This window comes from Rhinolophus sinicus, chromosome 1 (genome assembly GCF_057876585.1).
Source record: "Rhinolophus sinicus isolate RSI-liver-muscle chromosome 1, RSI-T2T, whole genome shotgun sequence".
NCBI lineage: Eukaryota > Metazoa > Chordata > Mammalia > Chiroptera > Rhinolophidae > Rhinolophus > Rhinolophus sinicus.
This window is the reverse complement of record NC_142501.1, coordinates 40,924,541-40,942,169: the sequence shown is the minus strand read 5'-3', so window position 1 is coordinate 40,942,169 and position 17,629 is coordinate 40,924,541. Positions and strand designations below refer to the sequence as shown.

The following is a 17,629-nucleotide window of genomic DNA, read 5'->3' as shown; positions in this document are numbered from 1 at the left end:
AAACCTTAAACTTTCCATATTTAGTAACAGTGCATAAGGATACTCGTACAAGGTGACAGAAATAAAAGGTCAAAAATTACTTAAATGTTTGTCATAAGGGACTTAGTAAATAAATGATAGCACATCACTTCAAGAGATTAAGAAACTCTTACTATAGTGATATGGCATAGTCTAAGTTATGTCCTTATGTGAAAGAGCACATGATACCTTTTGTCTTTATAAAATAGGAAAAAATGAATATTTGTATATGTGTGTATATATATGTTTATGTCTGTAAGTATGTGTGCACACACACACACACATACATACATACACACACAGTATATTTGCACACACCCAAAATATCTTTAGAAGGATATACAGGAAACTGGTCAGATTAGCTGACACCAGGGAGAGAAACTGGGCAGCAGATATTATGAAAGGAAACCTTTTACCATGTATTTGTTTGTACTTTTTAAAATGTTGAACTATATGAATATATTGCCATTTCAAAAAACATAAATTATCAACCTTTAAAATAATAAAATACAAACTATCTCAGAAATCTAACTCAAGAAATGAATTACTAATGATACAGTTTCTGATACCGAAGCTGAGGACTAAGAGTTGACATTCTGAGGGAGGAAACAATAATTCTAGCTTCCCTGCAACTCTAGGTAGGCAGGTGCCTTCTCTGTCGATTGGCATCTGGCTGGCATTAGGCAGATGTACACAAGCGTTTACTAAATATTTACTGAGGAAGAGAATAGTGGGCCTAGAAGAAAGACCTCATTCAAATACCAATAGCTAAACTTGAATTTCGTCATCTGTAAAAAGGAGATAACCTCCCATGATTACTGCGAGAATTAAATAAATATGCACATGAAGTACATAGCACAGTGACTTGCACATAGTAGCCAGTAAGTAAATATCAGTTTCCCTCGTCATCATCATCTTCCCTTCACTTTTGATAAAAATTAGGAGGAAGATAAATCAAAGAGATTTTATTTTACAGTTTCTGTCTCACAGTGAAGACTATATACACCAATAAGATTTGACATTAAATAAGAATACCCATATTACACATATGAAAGAAATCTATTTTTTCAAATAAGGGAAGAAAATATTAGAAATGTGGAGAAATCCCATACTGTAGGAAATTTCTTCTACTCTCTATGCGTGACCACAAAGATGATATCTATTCTAATACATATTCATTTCTTGGAACTCAATAGTGCCAAAAAAGGAAACAAAGAGAAACAGGCAAATACATCTGCATGCCCAACCACCAAAATTCGTTATTTCCTTATTAAAACAGTCACATAATGATTAGTATGTGATTTTATTAATTCCAAATTAGGTATATTCTTCTAAGATTTGCAAGTCTCTAGACTTAATTCCTCCATAAATGTTATCTTCTTACTATAACTTTGACATCTGACTCCTAAAATGTTATACTACACTTTACTCCTTTTGTCAAAATACCTATTGGTTCCAAAACGTAAGACCAATAATTATTTTAGATATGAATTTAAAATACTAGAAGATTAATTGTGACTTACAAAATAGGTATTACATTGTTCATATGCTAAATTATTTTTCTGTCTCTCCTAATCTGGCAAAGGGAGCTGGCAACAGCCAAAACATTACCTCACTCTGAAAAAAGTACTGTCAGTTTTTCTGATATTAATGTTAGAATAGTGCATACTATCTTTCAAGAAAAAGAGGCATCAGTCTTGACAGGGCTCTAAAATCCTCAAAAAGGTAAAATAACATATTTCGAGAAAAGTTGTTTGATAAAATGAGAAAAAATATTTGCTATAAAAATTGCCCTAGTAGTGAATTATTCAGTTTCATAATTACAGACCTAAAAAATAACATAATAATGAAAAAGACATATTCCTTTTCCCTGTTCTATACTTTATAAATGATGAAACTACAGGTAATGACACAAAGAAATTCTACTATTGGGAAAAACTTTTCCCTAAGCTCATTATTCTATGTGATAGGAAACTGAGTAACTCTTGGGCCTCTTGCCCCACCGACCAACTTACTCCCTCCTTCCTTACATATAGAAGGTGAGGTGATTTGTATAATCCTTGAGATGGTAAGAAAATGTGGGACATGTGTGGCTCAGCACCCTTACTCCCTCCTTCAATCTCTTTCTTTTAACTTCTCCCTTTTCCACTTCCATATATAGATGCATGTGTTATATATGCATATATGTATGTATGCATACATGCATGCATGTATATGGGTATAGGCATACAAAAGCATATGCATGTATGTTACACGTTATATATGAGAAATTGATAGGGATATTAATGGAGGGGATATAAATGTACATATAAATGTATGTTTTATATATATATATAACATATACATATATACACACTCGTATACACACTTTATGTATGATACACATCTGTATGTGTGTATCCCCTTATCTCATTATCACCCTCAATGTCTCTCCTTCTCCCTCTCTTCCTTTCAACTGACTGCAGGAAACATGCATTTTCTATGTTCAATGCCTTACATTTTTTATTTATTTATTTTTTTAATTAAAGTTTATTGGGGTGATAATTGTTAGTAGTTACATAGATTTCAGGTGTACAATTCTGTATTACATCATCTATAAATCCCATTGTGTGTTCACCACCCAGAATCAGTTCTCCTTCCATCACCATATATTTGATCCCCCTTACCCTCATCTCCCACCCCCCAGACCCCTTACCCTCTGGTAACCACTAAATTATTGTCTGTGTCTATGAGTTTTTGTTTCTCATTTGTTTGTCTTGTTCTTTTGTTGTTTTTGGTTTATATACCACATATCAGTGAAATCACATGGTTCTCTGCTTTTTCTGTCTGACTTATTTCGCTTAGCATTATAATCTCATGATCCATCCATGTTGTCACAAATGGTCCTATTTCATCTTTTCTTACTGCTGAATAGTATTCCATTGTGTATATATACCACAACTTCTTTGTCCATTCATCTATCAAAGGACATTTTGGTTTTTCCCATGTCTTGGCCACCATAAATAAAACTGCAATGAACACACTTGTCTTTATGTATAAATGTTTTCAGACTTTTTGGGTAGCTACCCAGGAGAGGGATTGCTGGGTCATATGGTAATTCTATTCGTAATTTTTTGAGGAAACTCCACACTGCCTTCCATAGCAGCTGCACCAGTCTGCATTCCCACCAACAGTGTCTGAGGGCTCCTTTTTCTCCACAGCCTCTCCAACAGTTGTTAATATTTGTCTTGTTGATGATAGCCATTCTAACTGGGGTGAGGTGATATCTCATTGTGTTTTTTATTTGCATTTCTCTGATGATTAGTGATGTTGAGCATTTTTTCACATGTCTATTTGCCATTTGTATGTCTTCTTTGGAGAAATGTCTCTTCAGGTCCTTTGCCCATTTTTCAATTGGGTTGTTTGTTTTTCCGTTATTGAGTTGTATGAGTTCCTTGTATATTTTGGATATTAGCACCTTATCGGAGGCACTGTTTGCAAAACTCTTCTCAAAAATCTTCATCCAGTTGGTTGCCTCTTTATTTTGTTGATGGTTTCTTTTGCTGTGCAGAAGCTTTTAAGTTTGATTAGTCCTATTCATTTATTTTAGCTTTTACTTCCCTTACCTTTCGAGTCAAATTCATAAAATGCTCTTTGAGCCCAAGGTCCATAAGTTTAGTACCTATGTTTTCTTCTATGCAGTTTATTGTTTCAGGTCTTATGCTTAAGTCTTTGATCCATTTTGAATTAATTTTGGTACATGGTGACAGATAGCAGTCCAGTTTCATTCTTTTGCACGTGGCTATCCAATTCTCCCAGCACCATTTATTGAAGAGGCTGTCTTTTCTCCATTGTATGTTTTTTGCTTCTTTGTCAAAAATGATCCGTCCATATTTATGTGGTTTTATTTCTGGGTTCTCAATTCTATTCCATTGGTCTATGTGTCTGTTTTTCTGCCAATACCATGCTGTTTTGATAATTGTTGGTCTGTAGTATAAGCTAAAGTCAGGAAGTGTGACACCTCCAGCATTGTTCTTTTTCCTAGGGTTGCTTTGGCTATTCAGGGTCTTTTGTGATTCCATACAAATCTGATGATTTTTTTGTTCTATTTATTTAAAAAATGCCATTGGGATTTTGATGGGGATTGCATTAAATCTGTAAATTTGTAGGGTCAAACTCTTACATGGAATATTTAAGGTTGTCCAGCTACACTAAATAAAAAAGCAAGTCAGTCTGTTAAATTCAGACATGTAATATTAATAATCCTGTCTCCACACACCTAAGCCTATTATTTGACACCTTTTCTTCCCTCTCAAACCTGCAGTGACTCCTCAATCCTCCTTACTCTATTCTCATAAAACAGAAACTAAGAGAAAGACTTTTCACATATTCCTACTATTACATGTTCCAGTCTATGTATCTATACCCATGTATGCAATCTTCCTTACTGTTATTAAAATGAACTGCAGATAACAGTGCTATTTGAAAATAACGCTTCTTCCTCATCTACTAGAGCCTATACCACCACATCAAGTCAGGGACTTTGCTCTCCCCCTGGCACCCTGGCACCTCTCTCACTTGATCGTCATTTTTCCATTCAAGTGAATCAATCCTATGATGATATAACCATGCTCTAACATTTTCCATCAAATAAAACCTCCCTTGCCCTACATCCACTAAATAATTATCTCTACTTATTGTGCCTCCACTTCCTCTCCTTCTTTTAAATCCACTCCAGCAGGCTTTCCCTCCACCACTACGCCAAAACTGTTCAGCAAGATAACAAATGGCCTATTGTGCTGCTTTTCCACGCTGCCATACAAATTGCTACAAACGTTATAACTTAAAACAGCAGAAATCTATTCTTACAGTTGTGTAGGTCAGAAGTCAACATAGGTCTCACTGGGTTAAAATCAAGGTGCTGGCCTAGGTCCTTTCTGGAACTCTGGGGAGATCCTTTGCCTCCCTGTTGGCAGAATTCAGCTCCTCGCACATAGTTCCGGCATCTCAGAAGCAGCAATAAGGCATCAAATTCTTCTCATGTCTCTGTCTCTCTTCTCTCTCTCTCTCTCTCTCTCTCTCTCTCTCTCTCTCTCTCTCTCTCCCTCCCTCCCTCCCTCTCTCTCTCTCACCACAGCCAGGAAATGTTCTCCACTTTTAAGGACTGTGTAATTAGATTGGGCACACCAAGATGATATAGGATAATCTCCCACCTCCAAGTCCAGAACCGTAATATCTGTAAAGCTCTTTTGGCCATGGAACATATTCACAGGTTCCAGGGATTAGGGTGTGGACGTGGCATTGGGGGGGATTCATTTGGCCTGATACAGTTACACTCGTACAATAGTCATTTCTCAGTCCTCATTTTAGGTAAACTTTCATTTTTTTCGGCAGCATTTGACACATTTGACCACTCTCTTTTTAGGAATGCTATCTTCTTTTGGCCTTAGACAACCAACTCTCAGTTCCCCTCTAACCCCACTGGCCACTTATTCTTAAATCTCCTTTTACTCACCTATTCATTTTCTCTCTAAATATTGGAATGCGTCAAAGTTCGGTAGTAATGAGGATGATGCAATAGTAACAAGAAACATCTCCATAGAACTGTAGTTTCCAAAGTGAGGTCGAGTAATCCTAAATGCAACAGGCAGAATAATGATGTCCCCAAAAATAAACACACCTTAATTCTTAGAACCTGTGAATTAAGATAGCAAATGGAATCAACATGGCTAATCAGTTAGTTTTAAAAGAGGGAGATTATCTGGGTGAGTCCAATGTCATCACAAGAGTCCTTGAATGTGGAAGAGGGAGGCAGAGGAGTCTGTGCTAGAGTGATGGAATAGGAGAAAGCCGCAACCAGCCATTTCTGGCTTTGAAGATGGAAGAGGGCCACGAGCCAAGAATACGGGCTGTTACAACAGCAACAGAAACCTAACTCACTGAGTGTTACCTAAACCCCTCAAAACAAAATTTTCAATTTGAGAAAATTCATAAACCCAAAACTATTTTCATAAAAATACTGATAGAGTATTTGTCTTTTTCACCCTCATTCTCTCTGACTATACAGTGGATTTTTCCAGAGGTGGCAGGACCTATGATATCACCAAAGACTGAAGAAACAAGGAGGTATGAGAATCCAGCAGTCTTCCATTGAGGCCAGAGTAGAGATTTGCAAAAATAGGAAACAATGCTATTCTTCACACTAAATTTGGTTTTATTTTGGAAAATATAGTTATGTTTTCATAAAAATGTTACTTATTTTAACATGTACAAGGTTTACCATCTTTTCTTAAATGAGTTAATAAATACTTATAAATTTGTTTTATATTCTAATATGGTAAATATTAATAAGCATAACCTACATAATCAAAAACTCTTTGTAATCCACAATAATTATTATGAGTATAAAATGGTCCTAAATACAAAAATGTTTAAGAACCACTGATATAGAGCTTACTAAGTGCCCAAACATAGCTCTAAATAGTATGTGTACACACACACACACACACACACACACACACAAACAAACACACACAGTGATGGAATTTTCACAATAAACCTGAGGAGAAGTACTATGCTTACCCTTGTTTCACAGATGAGAAAATTGAAGTTCATTAGAAGCAAGCAACATGCCCAAAGTTACAGTAAATAGCTGAGGTAAGATTCAAACCTCAGCAGTCTGGCCGAGGTCTGTGGTTGAACACAACCTCCCAGGGTTCAAACTTCTCTACTGACATTTACTCTGAAGGTGATCTCATCTGATGGCATGTGTAAACGCTCCAGCCCCAAGCCGCTAACTCCAGACTCTTATACCTATTGCCTATTCAACAAATCTAACTGGATGACTAAAAGTCATCTCAAATTTAACCTTTCCCAAGCGGAACTGATTCCATCTCCTCTTCAAACATTTTCTCACCTTAAATTTCCCATGTCAGTAAATGGGAATTGCCCAAGCTTCTCATATTAAACATCTGAAGGGCTCTCTTTCCCTCTTGCTTCACATTAGTGTATCAGAAATCTCTGTCAGCTCTGCCTTAGAAATATATCAGAATCCAACCATTTACCACCTCCATTTGCTACTACCCTAGTGCAAGCCATCTCCTCTTTGGAATACAGTGATACCCTCCTTCTGGCCTTCCTCCACCTATGTAGTATATTTACATATTTTACTATTTTCCCCACAGTAGTAAAAGCAATTTTTTTAATGGGGGCCAATTATTCTTTTACTCAAAATAGTTTGCATGTCAATCAGATTAAAATTCAAAATCTTTACCTTAGCTTAGAGGCCTTATATAATCTGGTATTTTACCAATTTTATTTGCTATGATTATCTCTTCCGTGCTCTTTTAAAAAATATATCACATACAACCTTCCCTCTTTACACTGTTTCCTCTGTCTGCCTCCCCTCCCACACACACACACCCAAGATCAATACCTTTCTTTCTGAAAGGTTACTTGCCAGAGAGGCTTTCCACTATCACCTTATCATATCCTACCAATTTCTAGCTCCCTTATTCTAACTCAGTTTTCTTTAGCACTAATCATGGCCTGATAAACTACAAATGTATCTTTTTGTTCCACGCCTATACTTCCATTAAAAGGTGCACTCTATAAATTCAGGACTTTGTATTTGGGGTCCAGAGAGTTCTCCTTCAACAATGTCTGATGAGTTGGCTTTCACCACTTATTACTCATTCATTTAGTAATTAATCTAGGGAAAATATTCACAATAAAAATAATAGTCAATGCCCATAAAATATAAAGTACCTATAGAAGTTTATAAGAAATATTACAATCCTGTAAGGAAATTGTTCAAAATATGGCAATAGGTAATCAGCAAAAACAAACAAAAAAAGTACCTCATGAAAATATGTTCAAGTCCAACACAGTGTATAATTTTTTTTATTGTTAAATTTATTGGGGTGAAACTGGTTAATAAAATTATATGGGTTTCAAGTGTACAATTCTATAATACATCATCTGTATATTGCATTGTGTGTTTACCACCCAAAGTCAAATATCCTTCCATCACCATATATTTGACCCTCTTTGTCCTCTTCTACCTCTCCCCCTCCTTCCTTACTCTGTTAACCTTGAAACAGTTATCTGTGTCTATGAGTTTGTGTCTGTCTTGTTTTCAATTTTATATCCCACATGAGTGAAATTACATGATTCTCGACTTTTTCTATCTGACTTATTTTGCTTAGCATAATAATCTCAAGATCCATCCATATTGTGATAAAAGGCAGTATTTCATCTTTTCTTATGACAGAATAGTATTCCATTGTATGTATGTACCCCCTCTTCTTTATCCAATCATCTATCAAAGGACACTTCGGTTGTTTCCATGTCTTGGCCACCGTGAATAATGCTGCAATGAACACAGGGGTATATGTATCTTTCAGAATAAATGTTTTCAAATTTTGGAGGTACATACCCAGAACAGGGATTTCTGGGTCATATCATTCTCTCCTTAATTTTTTTGCTGAACCTCCCTACTGTTTTCCATAGTGGCTGTACCAATTTACATTCTCACCAGCAGTGTAGAAGATTCCTTTTTCTCCACAACTTCTCCAATACTTGTTATTATTTGTCTTGTTGATAACAGCCATTCTAACAGGTGTGAGGTGGTATCTCATTGTGGTTTTGATTTGCATTTCCCAACAGCTAGTGAAATTGAGCATTGTTTCAAATATCTGCTGGTCATTTGTATGTCTTGTTAGGAGAAATATCTGCTAAGGTCCACTGCCCATTTTTTTTAAAGTTTTTTTGTTTTTGTTTTTGTTGAGTTGTATGAGTTCTTTATATATTTTGGACATTAGTCCCTTATCGGAGGCATTGTTTGCAGATATATTCTCCCATTCGGTTCTGTGTCTGTTTTTTTTACCAATACAATGCTGTTCTGATTATTGTCCATTTGTAGTGTAATTTGAAGTCAAGGAGTGTGATACAGCTGGCATTCTTTTTTCTCAGGATTGCTTTGGATATTGGGGGTGTTTTGTGATTCCATACAAAACTGATAAATTTTTATTCTAGGTTCTTAAAAAACGGCATTAGGATTTTGATTAGGATTGCATAAAATCTGTATATTGTTTTGGGTAATGTGGCCATTTTAACTATGTTGCTTCTTCCAATCCATGAACATGGAATATCTTACCATTTCTTTGTATCTTCTTCAATTTTTTTGAAAATGTCTTGTAGTTTTCAGTGTATAGGTCCTTCACATCCTTTGTTAGATTTATTGCTAGGTATTTTATTCTTTTGTTGCAATTGCAAAAGGAATTGTGTTTTTTTTTCATTTCTTTTTCTGAAATTTCATTGTTAGTAAATAGGAACGCAATGGATTTTTGTACATTGATTTTGAATCCTGCAACTTTACTGTGTTTGTTTGTTGTTTCTAATAGTTTTGTTTGTTTGTTTTGGTGGAGTCTTTAGGATTTTCTATATAAAGAAAATCACATCATCTGCAAAAAAACGACAATTTGACTTCTTCATTCCCAGTTTGGAAGTGTTTTATTTCTTTCTCTTGCCTGATTGCTCTGGCGACCACTTACAACATTATGTTGAATAACAGTGGTGAGAGATGGCATCCTTGTCTTGTTCCTGATCTTAGAGGGAAAACTTACATTTTTAACCACTAAGTATGATATTAGCTGAGGGTCTGTCATATATGGCCTTTATTATATTGAAATACTTTCCTTCTACACCCATTTTACTAAGTGTTTTAATTACAAATGGTGCTGTATCTTGTCAAATGCTTTTTCTCTATTGATGTGATCATATGGTTTTTATCTTTATTTTGTTTATGGGGTGTATCACATTGATCAATTTGTGTACGTTGAACCATCCTGGCACTCCTGGAATGAACCCCACTTGATCATGATGTATAATCTTTTTAATGTACTGTTGTATTTAATTTGCTAATATTTTGTTTAGAATTTTTGCATCTGTATTCATCAGAGCTTTTGGTCTGTAATTTGTGTTATCATTACCAGGTTTTATTTGGTATTATGATGCCAACATTATATGTTGGCATCATAAAATGAGTTAGAAAGTATTGCTTCTTCTTCAATTTTTTAAAAGAGTTTGAGGAGAACAGGTATTAAATCATCTTTGAATATTTGGTCGAATTAACGAGTGAAGCCATCTGGTCCTAGAGTTTTACTTTTTGGGAGGTTTTGTATGATTGTTTCAATTTCCTTTCTGATAACTGGTTCTTCATGATTAAGTCTAGGAAGGCTACATACTTCTAAGAACTTCTCCATTTCTTCTAGGTTACTGAATTTGGTAGCATATAGTCCTTCACAGTACTCTTGTACTCGTATAAGTTCCTTTGTATTTCTGTGGTTTCCTTCACAACTTCTCCTTTTTCATTTCTGATTTTATTTGCCTCTTTTCTCTTTTTTCCTTAGTGAGTCTAGCCAGGGGGTAGTCAATTGTATTAATCTTTGCAAGGAACCACCTCCTTAATTTGTATTAATTTTTTCTATTGTCTTTTTGTTTGTATTTCATTTAATTATGCTTATTTTTTATTATTTCCTTTCTTCTGCTGACTTTGAGCTTCATTTGCTCTTTTTCTAGTCCTTTAATATGTAATGTTGTTTATTTGGGATTTTTCTTGTTTCTTGAGATAGGCCTGTAATTATATAAACTTCCTTCTTATTACCACTTTTCCTGTATCCAGTTGTATTGGGATATGCTGTATTTTCATCCCGATTTATTCCTATGTATCTTTTGATCTCTTATTTCTTCTTTGACCGAGTCAGTCTTCAGTAGCATGTTGTTCAATCTCCTCATATTTGTGGTTTTCCCACTTTCATTTCGCAGTTGATCTCCAATTTCAAAGCATTGTGGTGGGATAATATGCTTGGTATGATTTCAATCTTCTGAAATTTATTGAGGCTAGTTTTGTGTTGCAACATATGGTCTATCCTTGAAAATGTTCCATGTGCACTAGAGAGAATGTATAATCTGATGTTTTGGTATAAAAGGCTCTATAAATGTTGATTATGTTTATTTGGTCTAATGTGTCACTTCAGCCTGAAATTTCATTATTGATTTTTCCTTTGAATGATATATCCATAACTGTCAATATGGCATTTAGGATCCCTACTATAATTGTGTTTTTATCATTTTCTCCCTTTAATAATTGCTTTATATACATGCTCCTTGATTCGGAGCATATATATTGATGTGTTATGTCTCCTTGATGTACTGTCCTCTTTATCATTATAAAATGTCTATCTTAGTCTCTTGTTGTCTTTTTCATTTTGTAGTATATTTCATCAGATACAAGTATGGACACACTTGCTTTTCTCCAGATGCCATTTGCTTGGAGTACAGTTTTCTACCCTTTCACTTTGAGTTTATATTTCTCCATGCAGCTGAGATGTGTCTCCTAAAGGTAGCATATAGTTGGGCTTTGTTTTTTGATCCAATCTGCTATTCTGTGCCTTTTCATTGGTGAGTTCAGTCCGTTTACATTTAGGGTGATTATTGATATATAAGGATTTCCAATTCTGGTATCTCTGTGTCTCCACTGTTTCTTTGCCCTTGTGTCTCTTTTTCTTATTTTAGATTACTGGTATTGTATGATTTTTTTTCCCCCTCTGTTCCGTCTTTTTTTATGTGTCTCAGGTTCTGGATTGTTTTTTGTGGGTATGGTTACCATTAAGTTCATGTAAAAAAAAGTTTCACATATACAGTAGTCCGTTTTCTTCAGCATGAATCTTATCGCCATTCCCCTTTACAAATTCAGATATTTACCCCCTTCCCTTTTATGATTTTGTCACAAATTATCCCTATTTACGCTGTGAGTTCATTTCTGAGTAGCAGTAGCTATTATCTTCTTCTTTTCTTTTTCATTTGTATGTTTTTACCTCCTTTAACCTTATATTTAAGTGTATAGTACTCTACTCTGAATATGGGTTGCAATTTCCTGCTTCTTGTCTGTCAGTCATCTTACTCATAATTTTGTATCCCTTTGTCTTTTTGTTTCAGGTAGAATAACCTGCTTCGGTATTTCCTGCAATGTAGGCCTTGTGGTGAAAATTCCCTCAGATTCTGTATGTCCTGAAAGGTCTTTATTAGCCCTTCAGATCCAAAGGATAACTTTGCTGGGTATATTATTCTTGGCTGGTTATTTTTCTCATTCAATAGTTTGAATATTTTATTGCACAACCTCCTAGTTTGTAGACTTCCTGCTGAAAAATCTCAAGATAATCTAATAGGCTATCCTTTATAGGTTACTGTCTTCTTTTCCCTGGCTGCCTTGAGAATTCTTTCTTCGTCATTAATTTTTTGAGAGTTTTAAAATACTGTACCTCAGAGAAGGCCTTTTTGGATGGAGATAAATAGGTGTTTTGTTTGTTTCTAGGATTTTAGGATCCAGTTCTTTCCATAGGTTTGAAAGATATGGAATACGTCACGATATTGCATGTCATCAAAGCATAGGGGCCATGCTAACTAACTCCGTATCATTCCAATTTTAGTGTGTGTGCTGCCAACGTGGGCACACAATGTATATATTTTTTTTAATTCAAATGTGATACTATTTTATAAGTTGCAAATAACAAAACTTTTTTTAAAGGTAAATTTAAGTTTACCAATAAGGCCAGTATAAGACGAGCACTGAGAAGTAACTTGGCCCAACCTTTCATGAAACCAATTTAAGTTTATGTTTATATTTTCAACCTCTGATCCAGTAATTCCTCTTCTAATAATTTACATTAAAAAGAAAATCGTAAATCAAGACACCGTTTTCCACATAAAGATATTTATGGATAACATAATTTTAAAATAGTAAAGAAAATTAAAATAATGATAATCTTGATATACAACAATAAGGAGAAGATTTTGAAAATTATGGTTCATTCCTATGACAGAATATTATGGAGTTATGTTTGTAAATAACATGAGAATATGGGAAATGTTTAAGTTATGTTAGATGGATTAATAGTATACAAATATTATGAATTTCACCACATTCAAAAATTCATTTAAAAAAAGCATTATCAAATGCATGTTGTTCTTGGGTGGCAGTATTATAATTTTTATAATTATTGGCATAAAAGACATTTATCGTCATATAACAGAGATTAACTTCAAATGCCATTAAATAAGTTTAAAGAACTACAGTAAAATTAATCATTTCAAATTGGGGACAACTGACCTGGAAAAGCTACTTGATACTAAGATTTTAATAAGCATTCTGTAACTTGAATCAACAGTGATCCTGGACAAGTATTTTGCATATCATCCAGATAAAACACTGCACTATCAAAACAACGATTTTCTTACAGAAGGAACTAATTTAAATAAATACATTGAAAATGGAAAATATCTATTGCACTTAGTAGCAGCTCTTTAAAAAAATGGAAAATTACAGGCAATGATCCATATCAATATAAAAGTTAGAATAGTTATCAGTTTTACTTTTTAAAAATTTCCCACAAGGCATTCTGGCAAGGATTAACAGTTGTTGTTTTTTCCTTTTTGAAGGTATACAAAAATGAATTACCTGTGATTGTAAAAGCATATACAATGATAGACTTTCCAATTTTCCTGTCAACTTTTATGTTTGTAATCATTTCCGAAATGCTTGTTCATTTTTTAAGAATAAAAAAATATCATGCATACTAGAAACAAAATTTTATTAGGATGTGAACAAAACACCTCAAACTTTAGAAAATAAATTAGTCACTAATGAACTAAGCCTAAATCTGCCATTAGCCTAAAACAAAATTTTAAAGTTGAATTATTAAGTCCTTTACAAGTTTTCTTTGAGATAATGTAACCATAACTACAAAAATCACATTGTAACCACTGCTAAAATGTCTGATATGTGTAATAACATACAGCATAAATCTTGTTTGCTCCAACAGAACTTAAGGAACACTTTCAAAAATCACATTTAGCAATATAATATGAATATGTCCCAATTTTCCAATAATTATTATTCTGATTAGTACATTTACAAATCAGATTCTCTTCCTGCCCTGATATCAATTACTAGTTATTTTCTGATTACAGCTAACCAGGCTAGATGAGAATAAAATATTCCAACTAAGTCCACTCTGGGAGTATCCTGTTCTTTTGAATTAGGGCCCCAGTGACTGGGAGTTGACTGTTTAGTTTTTCGATTTATTACTAAGAAATTTGATTAAATGATCTATTTGTTTCTTTGAGAAGAATATTTGGGTAAGAAAAAAAGCAAAAGAAGCTGCTTTTTGTTTTGTATTCTACCACTCAAGGTAGCTCAAACATTACTCTAAAAATGACCCAATAATCACTTCTGAGAAAATTAAAATCTATGCAAATATATCTGCTATATATGAGATGAAGAAGAAAAAAATATGTGATGTGTTTTTCTTGGTTTTCTTGTAGGGACAAACAGTCGTGACTCCTCTACAGGCCATGATAGCAACACTGTCACATGTCAGAATAAGAACTGGTGCTCATATAGCTGTGCCTCCACCAAACAAAGGGTAACATATATTTAATATAATCTCTAAAAACAAAAATGAAATGGGTATGGGAAGATGTTGGCAATACATTAGTTCTATTCAAAATGCTTAAAGTATTTAAGTAAAACACTTTAAACCCTGAACAAAATAGTAATATTTAGTACCTCCTCTAATTAAATAATTACAGTAAAATTTCACCTCCAATCACATTTCGGTAAAAACAACACATATGGTCAGGTCAACCCAATTTTAATTCTGGGGAAGAGTTCTGTGACCCAGGACAAGCAATACTATTTCTATCACTTTCTTCAGCTGTAAAATGGGATTAATAATGCCAATCACACTGTCTTGCAGTGGAAATTAGGTGAAAGAAAGTATGTCAAGTGATTCGTGTAGTATTTGGTGTTTGGTAGACAATCAAATATTGAAGTGAAGAGGTACCTTATATGGAAATTGGGCTGCAGTCAGAATACATGGAGAAAATTGTATACCATCAAAGTGACTCCTGTCCATTCCTTGGAGAGGGACACATAGGAGCAGGATATAATATATCTTCTCTCTTTATCCAATACAGCTAGCTTCTCTAACACTAAAAGAGAATCAGTTTGTCTCTGGCTAATCATCAAATGAACTAATCGACTTGCATTAAGGGGTCATGCTGTATGGTAGAAAACAAATTTAAACATTAGAATAACAAATATTATAGTGAAATGCTAATACTGTAAGATATGTGGAACAGTCTGACTGAGGACACAGCACAGCTATACCTGCCAGTTCACATTGTAAGACATACGTTAATTTTGTGTGTCTATTTGGAAGTAGGGTTGTTATTATGATTGCTTGTTTACTTTAGGGTCCAAGAGTTTTTGTTTTTGCCAATGCATAGAGTAAAATTTCTCATAAGCTAAATACATATGATGGCTACACGATTGATTTCCTTACCTTATTAGGCAAACAAAAAAAAAAACATTTTTTTAAAGTAAAAGATAAAACAAATTAAATGCATGCAAAGGAGTAAATATAGGTGATAAAAATTTGTGCTCCAGAATGTATGTTCTTTACAAGAAGAAGGTACCTTAAAACCCAATACAGAAGCCTCTTACCCTTCTTCAAGCTATTCTACCACGGCTAGTTATCTGTTTTCTAAGTCTTCAGCAGATTAGAAGGGGCAAGGAAAAGAGGATATTGTATGCAGGGATAGGGAGGAAATTAAAATACATGATTTTAAACCAACTGATCTCGTTTGAGAAAAGAAACTATTTGTTTATAACCTCAAGAAAATGATGAGCTCATATTAGGTGCTTTAAAAAATTGCTTTAAATGAAATCTGTTTCCTCTTCAAAAACTATGCTTTTAAATTGCTTGAGACAATCAAGCTTGATAAAGAATAATAGAAATACACCAACAAACTGACTCCCACACTAAATGTGGAAAAGCAACTGTTCCACACAGAAGAAAGCTCCCCTGTTACCCACATTATTTAGGCTATTAAAAGAGTTCTGATAAAATAAAACTAGTAAACACTTTCACCCATTTGAGACCTTAAAAGACATACACACACACACACACACACACACACACACACACACACACGGGCACATAAATTCTGGGGGAGTCATTTCAATTCCAAATAAAGGACAGGCACAAAAGTCCATTTTAAAAATAAGCACAGAAACAAACCAAAATAAATCATCAGGTATATTTTTAAAATGGTAGTAACTAAGTCATTAAAGAAAAAGTGTTCTACAGAAATATTACTATGAAAAACAGGAAAACATTTTGGAAAATTTGTAAGTCACATTCACATTAAAACTTAAAAGGGCAACTATACATAAGAAACTAGACTAGATAGTCATGAAGTCTAATATACTGTGAAGTAATAAAAGGCTATACAAAAAATGATCCCAATGATTACTAAATTTAAAGCTGCAACAGAGGCAATAAGGAATAGTTTTTAAAATGTAAGAAATCAAAATAAATTTAAAAAAATGAAATACGAGATTCCTTGAAGAATGTCTCCAAAAATACAAAAAGATAGTTAAAAGTGAAAAGCGCACTGCATAAATTATACAAATATCTAACCACTGTGCTGTATACCTGAAACTAATATAAAATAATATTAAATGCCAACTGTAACTGAAAAAAAAAACTTAAAAAAATGAAAAGCAAATGATGAAACATTGATAGAGCCATTTGTTCCCAAATAGAGTTAACTGCATTATTTGCAGAATCCACATATGCAAATTTACCTACTAGAATTTATTTTTAACCCCAAAATCAATACTTTAGGCACTTTCACCATCATTTGTGGACATACACAAAGTGATGAAAATTTTGAATTCCCCAACACACACCTTCCCAGGTAAGGTCAAATAAGGGGATGCTCTTTACCTTCTTATTCAGGTTTTATTCTATGAACACGTGTCTTTTTCATAATTCACGATTCACTGCCAGATTTTCTGTAGTTTTGTACTTACTGTTGGTGATTTCACTGTTTACAGTGGCCCCCAAGCATAGTGCTGAAGTGCTGTCTAGTGTTCCTAAGTTCATGAAGGCTATGACACGACTGATGGAGAAAATACTTGCATTATAAATAAGCTTCGTTGAAGCAGGAGTTATAGCGCTGCTGGCCGTGTGGTCAATAAATGAACAATATGTATTAACAGAAACACACATAAAACAAGGTTACATATTGAGCCAGTGACGAAAATGTTGTAACCAGAGGCTCTCAAGAACCTAACTCTGTATTTCTCCTAAGAGCCATGGTTCAGTATTCAGTTTGCAGTGATTTTGTAGATCCTAACTACAGTTAGGATCAACTGTAATAGAATAAGAACTCCAAAAAGAAAAAAAGAGAGAGAGAAGGTGAATCAATTTAAGAACTTTCCTGAATTGAAAAAACTCAGCTTAAAGTAAAAGAGGCCAACAAAGGGACACCCTATTCCAACATTAGTGACAAGAAACAATACGGGGAAAACAAGTCTGACACTATAAAAGTTTTCAATTATATGCTGTCTCAGTCATGGCTTCAATTGTTCACATCTCCCATGATCAATGTTCTTTTGTTAATGCCTTCCTATGCTGGCTCTGGACATGGTCATGAGATGTACTACTTGGGTCAATGGGTTGTTAGCAAACATGATGCAGGCAGAAGCTCAAAAAGTGCT

At 34.2% G+C, this 17,629-nt stretch overlaps 1 protein-coding gene and 1 non-coding gene across 15 annotated transcripts in view; both read right to left on the bottom strand.

The window, feature by feature from the left end:
- The window catches only part of CCDC91 (coiled-coil domain containing 91), a 438,752-nt gene that overhangs the window by 156,889 nt on the left and 264,234 nt on the right, over positions 1–17,629 (bottom strand). The gene's annotated exons all lie outside the window — the stretch shown is intronic.
- LOC141570259 (U6 spliceosomal RNA) lies at positions 12,406–12,512 on the bottom strand. Its single transcript, XR_012494266.2, has one exon. It is a non-coding gene; the product is annotated as a U6 spliceosomal RNA (small nuclear RNA).